At 40.7% G+C, this 13,137-nt stretch overlaps 1 protein-coding gene across 1 annotated transcript in view; it reads left to right on the top strand.

Moving 5' to 3' along the window:
• Nucleotides 1–8,144: 8,144 nt before the first annotated feature.
• The window catches only part of LOC131354162 (dynein axonemal heavy chain 7-like), a 51,020-nt gene continuing 46,027 nt past the window's right edge, over nt 8,145–13,137 (top strand). Inside the window, exon 1 of the mRNA XM_058391499.1 lies at nt 8,145–8,159. The gene's annotated coding sequence lies outside the window, so the exon portion shown is untranslated. The remainder of the gene's footprint in view (nt 8,160–13,137) is intronic.

A 13,137-nucleotide genomic window follows, 5' to 3' on the forward strand; every position in this document is an offset into this window, starting at 1 on the left:
CTTTGTATGTAAATGGGAGCAGACTGTGCAACATGTATGTTTATGTGTTTGTATTGTGTGCACACTCTTGAAATGTGCAAATGTGCAGATGTACATTGTGTGTTTATTGTGTGCCACAGTCCTGTAATGTGCAATATCCGGTGTGGTTGGTTGGAGTTCCAACACGTGTGTAGGAGCATAGTAGGTGTAATCAGATGAGTCCTATGTGAGTTTCTGATTGAGAGACCGTATAGCCTGCGGGAAGAAGCTTCTCCTCAGTCTCTCAGTGTTGGCCTTCAGGGAGTGGAAGCACTTCCCTGACCTCAACAGAGAGAAAAGTCCATTGTTGGGATGGCTGAGGTCCTTCACGATCTTACTGGCCTTGGTCCAGCACCGCTTGTTGTAGATTGAGTGCAGGTCAGGGAGCTCGGTACGGATGGTGCGCTCAGCTGATCGCACCACCCTCTGAAGAGCTCGTCTGTCCTGCATGGTGCTGTTCCCGAACCAGGTGGTGATGTTTCCCGTCAGGATGCTCTCTGTGGTGCAGGAATAAAAGTTCCTTAGCACCTTAGCAGGCAGTCTAAAGTCTCTCAAGCATCTGAGGTGGAAGAGACGCTGTCGGGCCGTCTTCACCACGGTGTTGATGTGACAGGACCATGACAGATCCTGCGTGATGTGAACACCGAGGTATCTGAAGCTGTCCACTCTCTCCACTGGGCTGTTGTTGATCACAGGGGTCTGGTGGTTCCTCTCCTGCTTTCTGCTGAAGTCCACTATCAGCTCCTTAGTCTTGCTGACGTTAAGGTGGAGGTTGTTCCGCTGGCACCAGTCCTCCAGAGTCTTAATCTCCTCCAGGTAGGCCGTCTCATTGCTGTCGGAGATCAATCCGACCACAATGGTGTCGTCAGCAAACTTGATAATGTTGGTGGAGTTGGTAGTGGCCATGCAGTCATACGTGTACAAAGAGTACAGCAGGGGGCTCAGAACACAACCCTGGGGAGCTCCAGTGCTGAGGGTGAGTGTGGAGGGGATTATAGTGTTAAACGCTGAACTGTAGTCAACAAACAGCATTCTAACATAATTCCCCTTTCTATTGTCCAGGTGAGTGAGTGATGTGTGAAGGAAGTGGGAAATGGCATCGTCGGTTGAGTCGGGCGGTAGGCGAACTGTAGTGGATCCAGTGTGTCTAGTAGTGAAGTGATGATGAAGTCTCTGACCAGCTGTTCAAAGCACTTCATCACTACTGAGGTCAGGGCTACAGGGCGATAGTCGTTGAGTGAAGCAGGATGGAGTTTCTTCGGGACAGGAACAATGATGGACTCTTTGAAGCACGTGGGGATTGCCGACTGGGTTAAGGAGAGGTTGAATATGTCTGTGAACACAGGTGCTAGCTGGTCAGCGTAGGTTCTGAGGATTCGACCTGAGATTCCGTCTGGTCCTGCTGCTTTCCTGGTGTTCAATCTCCTGAAGGCTCTCCTCACGTCATGCTCAGAGATGATGAACGCATTGGTGTTGGCATTCTCTTCCTGTCTACAGCCATTAGCATTAGCTGTAGCATTAGCTTTAGCATCGTTAGCTGCAGCCTTGAAGCGAGCGTAGATGTTCAGCTCGTCTGCCAGAGTCACTTCCGCATTCATCATACCGGATGTTGGTGCTTTATAGTCCATAATTGTCCTTAATCCCTGCCACAGGCTCCTAGAGTCACTCTGTTGGAGCTGTGACTCCAGTTTTCTCCTGTAGCGCTGCTTCGCCTCCTTCACCGCTTTCCGCACGTTGTATGACGCTGCCTTGAGAGATGATTCGCTGTGGCGACCCCTGAAGGAAAAAGCCGAAAGAAGAAGAAGAGCTAGTGTTGGGTAGGTTACTTTGGAAATGTAATAGGTTACAGATTACAAGTTACTCTGTTTAAAATGTAATAAGTAGTGTAACTTTTTAATTACTTTATAAAAGTAAAGTAACTGATTACATTTGATTACTTTTTGACTACTTTTAAGTTTCTAATGGATATTTTCAATGAAATCATTTCCAAACATTTATACCAGGCAGGGTTAACCTTACAGTAGAACTCAACTCTGTTTACTGTTAGAATTTTAAATCTTTCATCACTTGAATTAAGATTATATTAATTTAATTTTAAGCACAGCCACCACAAAACCAGACTTCATAACAAAAATTGTTTAATACTGTTTTAGGAATCAAATCTTTGCATAGCTATGACAGGACACACTGGCAAGTAACAATGCCTTGGAAAAAAAACATAATCTGAAAAGAGTCATCATAATGTATGCTACAGTGCTAAAATAACTAAGTTATATTAGATCTGACATTACCAACACATTTTCAAGGAGGAAAAATGTGAGCTATATATTTTCTGTCAAAGGGTTCATAAATGTAAAGGTAGCTAGCAGCAGAGACGATTAGGATTTAGGATTAGGATTTTCATTTAAGGGGGGCTCAGTCCCCAATGAGGGTATAATAGTAAAAATAAATAATAAATAAATAAATAATAAAATAAAGGTTTGACTAACAGGGTAGGATGGTAAACTTTATGCAGCATTCCACTGTATTGCATAGATGTGTATAACATTTGAGTACTGAACAAGCCAAATATGAGTCTTCCTGATCTCTCCCTCTCTCTCCCTCTCTCTGGTCTGCGGATTGAAGAACGCGCTGAAAGACGGGAGGAGCCGAAATCTGCCGAAGTTTTCATATGAAATGTAAAGGGGACTGAGGAGATCACTTATTCGTGTACAGTTTATGGACAATCGCACAATTTTAGGGGGCTTTAAAATGGCCTAGCGACGCCCATGACTAGCAGACTAGCTAATTTGTTCTGAATGTTATGAATACAGGTCTTGAGTACTCTATGGGCTCGATGAATGCGCAGGCGCGTTTCCACATAGCAGCTACAGTAAATCAACTGACCACTCCGTCACTTTTAATTAAACAGAAACGAGTAATATATCATTCCAAACTAAAGGGTCTGTTTTTATTTCTTTACACTCACAATAATGACAAAAATTTTACATTTTAAATATATTATAAAATAAAGAAAGGCTAGGTTCCATACCTGCAGATGCTTCCTCAGGTTCAACATTGAAGCCTTTGATGTCGAAAGCATTTTAACAGCCGGAAAACTAATTTTGCACTGAACTGTTATATTTGCCCCTTATTGGATTTTAGGATGAAGTTATTTTTAAATTTCCAGGACTGAAATACATTTTTATCACTCGCCATGGTGGTCACTCTCAGACAGTGTATTAGCCTAAAGCTTTCCGAGGCAATGTGGATTAATGTAATTGGCAGAAGCGCCTTAACAAACTCTAACAACAAATTAATATTTATTCAACATATACTAGTTTTTTTTTAAAGAAAATACTCAGATGTAACTCTATTTGTAATCTTTAACATTTTCATAAGTAACTGTAATTTTAATTACATATTTTTCTAAGTAACTGTAACGAGTTACTGCTACATTTTGTAATTAAGTTACGTAACGCCGTTACATGTAACTAGTTACTCCCCAACACTGAGTATGACGCAGCCTTGAAAGAGGTCATGTCAACCGACGCAAGTCCCGCGTTGTAGGCAGCGGTGCGAGATCTCAGAGCGTCGCGGATGGTCTTATCCACCCACGGCTTCTGATTGGGAAACGTCCTGATGGTGGTTTTCTGCACAGTATCATCTGCTAGTTTCCCGACGAATCCCACAACCGCTTCCGTAAACACATTGATGTCATCAGAGCTGCTCTGGAACATGTCCCAGTCTGCGTCATCCAGAGCGTCCTGTAGAGCGGCCATTGATTGGTCCGTCCAGCGTGAGACCGCCCTCTGAACCGGAACTTCCTGCTTAAGCCTTTGTTTATATTTTGGCATGAGGAAGATGGCGGCGTGGTTAGACTTCCCAAACGGTGGGCGAGATTGTGCCTTATAACCGTCTTTAACTGTAGTGTAGCAGTGGTCCAGTGTCCTTTCACCCCTGGTGGGGCAGCTGATATGCTGGTAAAAGTTCGGCGCTGCGCGTTTGAGGTTGGCACTGTTAAAGTCCCCCGCCACAATAAGCACAGCGTCCCGGTGTTGAATGAGTGCTTCATGCAGCTCGCATAAAGCAGTGTCCGTGTCCGCCTGAGGCGGAATATAAACGGCGCTGACTATGACCGATGTAAACTTCCGAGGAAGATAAAAAGGACAACATCTGATGGTAAATAGTTCCAGGTTGGGTGTGCAGGAGCGTGTGAGAGGAACAGTGCTCGCGCTGTTGCATCAGCTACTGTTCACCATTAAACACACGCCGCCTCCCCTTGATTTCCCCGATTCCTATGTTCTGTCCATGCGGTGAACCGAGAAGAACTCAGCCGACTGGATGGCGTGGTCCGGTACCGCTGGGTTCAGCTATGTCTCGGTGAAATGACAATCTTGCTATCAGTTTCATACATGTTCAACTATGTTAGCATGTTTAGCATGAAGCTTTGCTTGGAATTAAAGTTGCCAGAAAACCATTCCATCTCTACAGTCAAGCATGGTGGTGGTAGAACCATGTTTATCTTTGTTCTCTGACTAATGCCCTCTTTTGGCCAGTTCACTATCTTTTGTTTTAATTAATGGCTTCAGCGATGTTCCAAACTGTTGATAATTACTATATTTGTAAACTAGACCAACTGGTGTAATAAATGAGTAAAGACAGTTTTACATAGGTATGCAGTTTAATCTGTGTGTATAATAATAAAGTTGAATTTTCTATGTGCATTTGTAGAGGGTTGTAGAGGAGTGGGTCGAGCTGTGTAAGGCCAAAGCGATCCCCTGCTCCAAGAATGTGTCTCTGATGCAGTCTCTGAGAGAGCTGGTAAAAATCAGAAACTGGACCATCGCAGACCTCAGACAGCTTCTCCATCGATAACGCCATCATCATCTCGTATATACTTCCTCAAGTCCAAACATCTAGGAAATGTTGTCATGTTGACCATGTGTTGTGTTGATTCCTTTTCTCTGACAGCAGCTGCAAAGCAAATCATATTTATATGAACACACTTTATTATGTTATCCTTTTTACAGTAACAACATACTGTTATATATTAGGCAGCAATTATAAAAAAAATATAAAAATATATTATTTGTCTTCAAAGTTGATGTGTTAGAAGCAGGAAAAATGGGCAAGCGTAAGGATTTGAGCAAGTTTGACAAAGGCCAAATTGTGATGGCTAGACGACAGGATCAGAGCATCTCCAAAACTGCAGCTCTTGTGGGGTGTTCCCAGTCTGCAGTGGTCAGTATCTATCAAAAGTGGTCCAAGGAAGGAACAGTGGTGAACCAGAGACAGGGTCATGATGCATGTGGGGAGAGAAGGCTGGCCCATGTGGTCCGATACAACAGATGAGATACTGTTGATCACTTCCAGAAAAAAAATCTACAAATAATTTACTCACCCCCTTGTCATCCAAGATGTTCATGTCTTTAAGTTTTTTGAGGAAAACATTTCAGGATTTTTCTCCATATAGTGGACTTCAATGGTGCCCACGAGTTTGAACTTCCAAGATGCAGTTTAAATGCAGCTTCAAAGAGCTCTAAACGATCCCAGTGAGGAAGAAGGGTCTTATCTAGCAAAATGATCGATCATTTTCTTAGAAAAAGAAAAAATTGTACACTTTTTAACCTCAAAAGCTCGTCTAGCTCTAGCTCTGGAATGTGTGTCTGCGAAGCTACGTATTACATAATCATGTCAAAAGGTCACATGTGACATAGGCAGAACTACAGACCCAGTGTTTACAAAGCGAACGTGCAAAGACCAAGGAAGTGCAAATAAGTCAAATGCTCTTTACTAACAAAAAGGTACAATCAGAATGTATGGGTGTGTTGATATCCAGGTGCAGAGCGAGCAACCACAGCTTCAATCGCTCCGGATTTTTAAAAGGAAATTTGTGAGCAGTCATGTTATTTCCAAGCGGACATGATCTTTTAGGTTTAAAACGATTTCCACATCCAGGGTACACACACGAACGGACCATTTTAAACAAAAACTGACACAAAGACATGTAACTTTGTGACATTCCACACACAACTTCAGAGCGGTCCTTCTTCTCCACACTAGTAAACACTGGGTCTGTAGTTCTGTCTATGTCACACGTGACCTTGCGATGTGATTATGTAATAAGTAGCATCACGGACACCCGTCCCAGAGCTAGAGCTAGACGAGCTTTTGTGGTTAAAAAGCTTACAATTTTTTATTTTTCTAAGAAAATGACCGATGGTTTTGCTAGATAAGAGCCTTCTTCCTCGGCTGGGATGGTTTTAGAGCTCTTTGAAGCTGCATTTAAACTGCATTTTGGAAGTTCAAACTCACAGGCACCATTGAAGTCCACTATATGGAGAAAAATCCTGAAATGTTTACCCTAAAAAATATAATTTCTTTACAACTGAAGAAAGAAAGACATGAATGTCTTGGGTGACAAGGGGGTGAGGACATTTTCTGTAGATTTTTGTTCCGGGAAGTCAACTTCTCTTTTAATGCTGGTTCAGAATACACAGTGCATGATGGGTCAGGGCTGTTTTGGCAGCAAAAGGAGGACCAACACTACAATAATAGGCAGGTGGTCATAATTTTATGCCTGGTTGGTGAACTTGTTTATTAGGTACAAGTTATTTTCTGGTAATTATCATTGCAGCAAATTACATTTAATTTAAATTCAAATTTTATTTGTCACATACATAATTGTACACATTATGATATGCAGTGAAATGCTTATACGACTGTTTTGACCCTTGAAAAGGAATAAGGACCGAAAAAGAAAAAGATAAAATACAAAATGCAAAATATAAAATATAAAAATTACAATTTTTACAGTAGGTAAAATAAAATATAAATAAAATATACATAGAGTAGAATAAGGTATGGTATAATATGTATATAGAATATAGAATCAATGAGAAGAAGAACAAATTCAAAAGAACAAATTGAGATAATTTTTTCTACATGCTTACTTTGTGGAATTGATCCAAGATCGTTATATGATATAAATGATAAACTATGGCTTCTCTTTAATCTCCTGTGTCCTGAGTGACTTTACATTAAAATATATTTTTTTATATGAAGACAGTACGTATCAGCTTTACTAGACAGGATTTGACAGAGCAGTAGCTGATGGTATTTTTAGGAAGCAATATAATGTTTAAGAGCCTATGTGACAATATTTGAAAACAACAACAACAACAAAAACAAATCTTGCCACTTTTTGCAGTGTAATATTGAGAAGTGAATTATGTTTGTGTGGTGAGGAAAGATTCGAGAAATGTTATTCTTGAGAAATAATGCAATCACATCCTGGAGACAATACGTCCTCAAAATAGAAAATGTTTGCACTGGAAGAATGAGACAGTGCTGTTGAAGTGTTGTTCTTCATGCTATTGAAGGTTTACTAAGCGGATCTTACGATTGGGTTTCAAAATATAAAACTCCTCTCCTGTTCTCTAACCCTAATCCTGATCTGAATCATTTATACTAGACCTAATTTTCATCACATATTCCTCAAGTGTTTTTTTTTTCTGTTCAAGACACACAAGAACTCATCTGTTCTGCTGAAACTGGTCATTTCCTAAACGTGTAAATTCAGGTAGAAAAATTAAACGCTATAAACACTATACTGGAAACCTAACTATTTTCTTTCACATTCTCGTTATTAACTTGCAGTCATAAATGTTGAGGACCATGTTGAGGATTCCTTACATGTGAGTGTTCTTTATTGGTTCAATGCATGTCCCATAAATCCCATAAGAAGATGTGAAGGAAAAGCTTCCTTCATGAGCTGCTCATGTGAACGTTCCCTGCATGATCCATTAATGCCGCTTGCATGTTCCATGTAAATGAAAATACGCCCTTCTCCCTAACCTTCACCATTCATGCAATAGTTTTAAGCACTGAATACTTCATGTGGGATTTATGCAGAAAGGATGAGAACGTTTCTTGCATGTGTGTGTTCTTCAGTATGTTCTTTACAAGCTCCTGAAATGTTTGTCAAACATCGCTTCTCTGCAGGAACACACGGCGATGGCCTCTGATGATTGACCCTCAGGGACAAGCAAACAAGTGGGTAAAGAACATGGAAAAGGCAAACAGCCTACACATTATCAAGCTGAGTGACGGCGACTTCGTGAGAACGCTGGAGAACTGCATTCAGTTCGGCACGCCAGGTGATTTGCCTAGTATTTGTTGTTCAACAGGAATATAGGAAACACTGTATGGTAAAAAGTGCGGCAAAAGAATCAGCACCATCCAACAAATATTTCAGTTCATTCATTCATTGTACATCTGATACATGCCCAATCCCATGTGAGATTTATTCCCCTTATACTGTTAAAATTAACTCCACTCTTCTGGAAAGGCTTTCCACTAGATGTTGGAGCATAGCTGTGGGGATTTACATTACATTTCTAGCATTTGGCAGACACCCTTATCCAGAGTGACTAACATTTTAATATTATTATTTTATACAACTGAGCAATTGAGGGTTAAGGGCCTTGCTCAGTGGCAGCTTGGTGGACCTGGGATTCGAACTCACAACCGTCCAATCAGTAGGCCCAAACCTTAACCACTAAGCTACAACATCCCACGTTTGGGCGGGGTTTGTGATAATTCAGCTACAAGTGCATCAGTAAGATCTGGCACTGATGTTGGGGTGTCATCGATGTTCCAGTTTAACCCAAAGGTGTTTAGTTGAGGTGAATTGTCTGACTAAGAACCTGTAAATTTATGTAGTGAATACAGACAACAGGAGGGATATAAATAGTGAAATGTACCAGTGTGGTTATAGTAACAGTTACTGGCACTCTTAGAGCGCTGCTTGTCCAATCAAATAGGTGAACTGGAACTAAGCGTTGTATATAATACAAGAATACACCTGTATATCAGAGTTGTGCTTATCTAAAGACATTCAATTTTCTCTGACAACTTCATACCATGTAGAGCTTTCTTATATAACCAAAGTGCACTTTATCCCATTACTGTTCTTTTTTATCCACTCCAAACAATTTCTCCCTGCCTGTGCTGTCTGATCTATTCAAGCAATTCTGTTGTATAACCTGATATTTCCACCGCATGTGTAATACTGCCCCCTCTCCCCAGGGGTCTCTCTTTCACGAGGAAACCTGAACCGAACTCAAAGCGTGAGCTAAAAAAACTGAGCAATACTCACATTCTCACCTCTGGGCGATGAAATTTTTGCTTATTTCCAGAGCGCATGCTGCCTGGAAGCAGCATCTGCACATAATTTTTGCATGTCTGATCCTCCAGGGCGGCTCAAAGGTGGGCACGAAAACCCAATCTGACTTTGTGATCGTCTTCCCTGCCTGTCAGCCCTTTCCCTGAGAGAAGAGAGAGAGAGAGAGAGAGAGAGAGAGAGAGAAGAATAGGCCAGACGGCTGAGTTCATGTTTGAATGGTTCCCTGAGTATTCACTGTTTTTAGCCCTGATGATGAGAAGCACTGTTTTAATTCCCACCTCAGCAGCCCTGTATGGCCTTTGAGTAAATAGGTGTTATTGTGAGTTATAGTTTTTGTCAGTTGTTTAAGCAGAAATAAATGTGGAGTTTTACACACCATAGAGAATAGCATGAAGAACTCAAAAATATCAGGATGGCAAAATGAGGAAGACAAGACAAAGCACACAGTGGGCCTCATTTATCAAGCTGGATACGAACGGATTTATTCGTAAATCATTTATACGAGCATTTACACCAGAAATTTGGTATTCATGAAAATCCTGTCAATACAGAAAACCGATTGGATTCAACTCGTGTGTGTAAATTTGCACATAAGAACTAACTAACTAATGTAGACCTCCACTTGATCGACTTCAAATCGCATCATTTACACGGATTGTTTATATGGAATATACAGTTGAATACTGTTAAATCTGTTTATTTTTATGAAAGAGTTCAGCAGACATCTTTATCCAGACTGACTTGGAGAAGAGATCTGGAGTCTCGATCAAAAACATCCTCATGCTAGTTCACTTGTTCAGGGACTAAGAGTGCCATTGAGAGCATAATAAAGAGACATTTATTATTTAACTGGAATTAATTAAAGAATATAAAAAGTCAGCCAGCACGTTCAAAATTAAAACAAATAAATCTAATCCTCCAATTACAGCAGAAGAAAAAGAGCTGTATGTCTGTACACAAGTTTGGTGGGCGTCATGACATGCAAATGAGCCGCGTATGGACTTCATAGGTGATCGGCATACGGGCACGAGTAAGAATATCAGCGTAAACATGGCAGACAGTTTCCTGTTTCCTGTGGCTCACACACCAACACTTACACACAACATTACTAAAAACTGATAAATGTGACCTAATGTGGGGGAAAATGTTTGTACTGAATGTGATGCAGAATTTGAGTTCATAAAAATCACATCTTATTTATTTTTTAAATTAATTTTTTTACAACTATCACAAAAGATTTGACTACTGTTACATTTCCCACTGTTTTACTCTGTAAAGAAACTGTTTGTGATAATCTCATGAATTTAGTAATTTACTGTTTACAATATAGTAAGATTCTGATAGGAGATGGGGGGAAAGCAGTTAAATCAAATGTCACACACACACACACACAATTCTGAAGATGTTCCTAGTGCTATTGTAAACAACACGGTTTTATTTGTGCTATAATAAAGAAACTGTTTACAGCGGGACTGTACCATGATGACAGTTAATTTTGAAAAAAAAAAAAAGTTTTACTGCCACACAGTTTCGAATTTGCACACACACACACAGTTTTGTACCTGTATCTGTATCTGTATCTTACCACTCAGCAGATACCAGGGTAAAATGTTATTCAGAGGAAGGAAGAAAAATAAAGCACAGTACAGCATGTTCTAATTCAGATACTGACACACACACACACACACACAGATAGCTTGGATGTAGTCTAGTAATGAAAGACTGCCCTCTCCAAACTACAATACAGCATTAGAGACAAAAGCCTGCACAAGTGCTGAAAGTAACTTAAAGCTATGGTACTGCTATTTGCCCCCCAAACACAAGCAAATACCCCCCTCCACCACCACCACTACCCTGCACTCTGCCCCTTTTGCCGTCTACTAGATAAAAGAGAAAAGATCATTGTTGGAGATCATAATAGTGGCTCTCACTGCTTTCAAAGCTGAGCAGTTTGTTTGGGTCTCTAACATCTAAAGCCGATATCACCGCTTTCACACACGTGCACCACACAGACACACACCACATGCTGCCATGCTACCTATACATCTGCGTTCATCCATACTTTATTAAACCGAATCGTCTCGAATGTATAGATGGTTGCTGTTGCAGAAAGGACATTCCCTTCTGAGTCTGGTTCCTCTCAAGGTTTCTTCCTCATATCATCTCAGGGAGTTTTTCCTCACCAACATCGCTTCAGGCTTGCTCATTAGGGATAAATAGTGGCTTTTTAAGATTTTTTTTCTGTTTCTATATTTCTGTAAAGCTGCTTTGGGACAATGTCCATTGTTAAAAGCGCTATACAAATAAATTGAATAGAAAATATTGAAAAATGAAAATTATTAGATTAGCATGACATGTATACACAGGGATGATTACAGTCTTATTAAATTCAATTTATTAACAAATGACTGATTGACCCCTTTTTTTATTGTTCATCTTTTTTTTCCATATGGATACCAAAATGTGTAACCTGAAATGAGTATTAAGCAATCGGAGGAGTCATGGAACATTTTATTTCGCCCCTGATTGTGTTCCTCACTGCTGAGGTTCTGAAATTGAGTCTTAAATTTGAGAGAGGTCAAAAAAGAAGGCAGGTTGCCATGAAGTACAAGGGAAATGACATGCGAGTGTTTCAGTGCTCAGTTCTCACAGAACTGGGGTGCTCTCACATGCTGCACCTCTCTGCGAATAACTTTATATAGACGCAGATATGGGTTAAAAGCCATGAAGACACTTTCACAGGATATCAGGATAAGACACTGTTTCTTCGCAGCACAGTTTGTCATCTGCTTTGCTTTGATTATTAATCATAAATAACGCCCAAATCGCACTCATTTCCTGCCATCTGTTCCATAACACAACCACCACTAGACGTCACACAGGATCACGTGATATCAGTATCAGAGCACTGGAGCATCAGACCAGTATGCATCCTTGTTTAAGGTTATGTTTTCTGTCTTGGAAAGTCACCAACTCTGTGTCTTTTCTCTCACTAGAGACTCCTTCCATAACTGTAACACCTTTTTAAATTCATTTTTATTTTTAATTGTTATTAAAATATATGGAGTGTCCACCATTCACAAGTCTCTGGGAAAGAGTTGTTACTATAGAAACAACTGAGTAAATTAATATAAACCACTGATATTCTCTCTCTCTCTCTCTCTCTCTCTCTCTCTCTTTCTCTCTCCCTCTGTATGTGTATACACACACACACACACACACACACACATATATATATATATATATATATATATATATATATATATATATATATATATATATACACACTATATTGCCAAAAGTATTCGCTCACCCATCCAAATAATCAGAATCAGGTGTTCCAATCACTTCCATGGCCACAGGTGTATAAAATCAAGCACCTAGGCATGCAGACTGTTTTTACAAACATTTGTGAAAGAATGGGTCGCTCTCAGGAGCTCAGTGAATTCCAGCGTGGAACTGTGATAGGATGCCACCTGTGCAACAAATCCAGTCGTGAAATTTCCTCGCTCCTAAATATTCCACAGTCAACTGTCAGCTGTATTATAAGAACGTGGAAGTGTTTGGGAACGACAGCAACTCAGCCACGAAGTGGTAGGCCACGTAAACTGACGGAGCGGGGTCAGCGGATGCTGAGGCGCATAGTGCGAAGAGGTCGCCAACTTTCTGCAGAGTCAATCGCTACAGACCTCCAAACTTCATGTGGCCTTCAGATTAGCTCAAGAACAGTGCGCAGAGAGCTTCATGGAATGGGTTTCCATGGCCGAGCAGCTGCATCCAAGCCATACATCACCAAGTGCAATGCAAAGCGTCGGATGCAGTGGTGTAAAGCACGCCGCCACTGGACTCTAGAGCAGTGGAGACGCGTTCTCTGGAGTGACCAATCGCGCTTCTCCATCTGGCAATCTGATGGACGAGTCTGGGTTTGGCGGTTGTCAGGAGAACGGTAC

This window comes from Hemibagrus wyckioides, linkage group LG06 (genome assembly GCF_019097595.1).
Source record: "Hemibagrus wyckioides isolate EC202008001 linkage group LG06, SWU_Hwy_1.0, whole genome shotgun sequence".
Lineage (NCBI taxonomy): Eukaryota > Metazoa > Chordata > Actinopteri > Siluriformes > Bagridae > Hemibagrus > Hemibagrus wyckioides.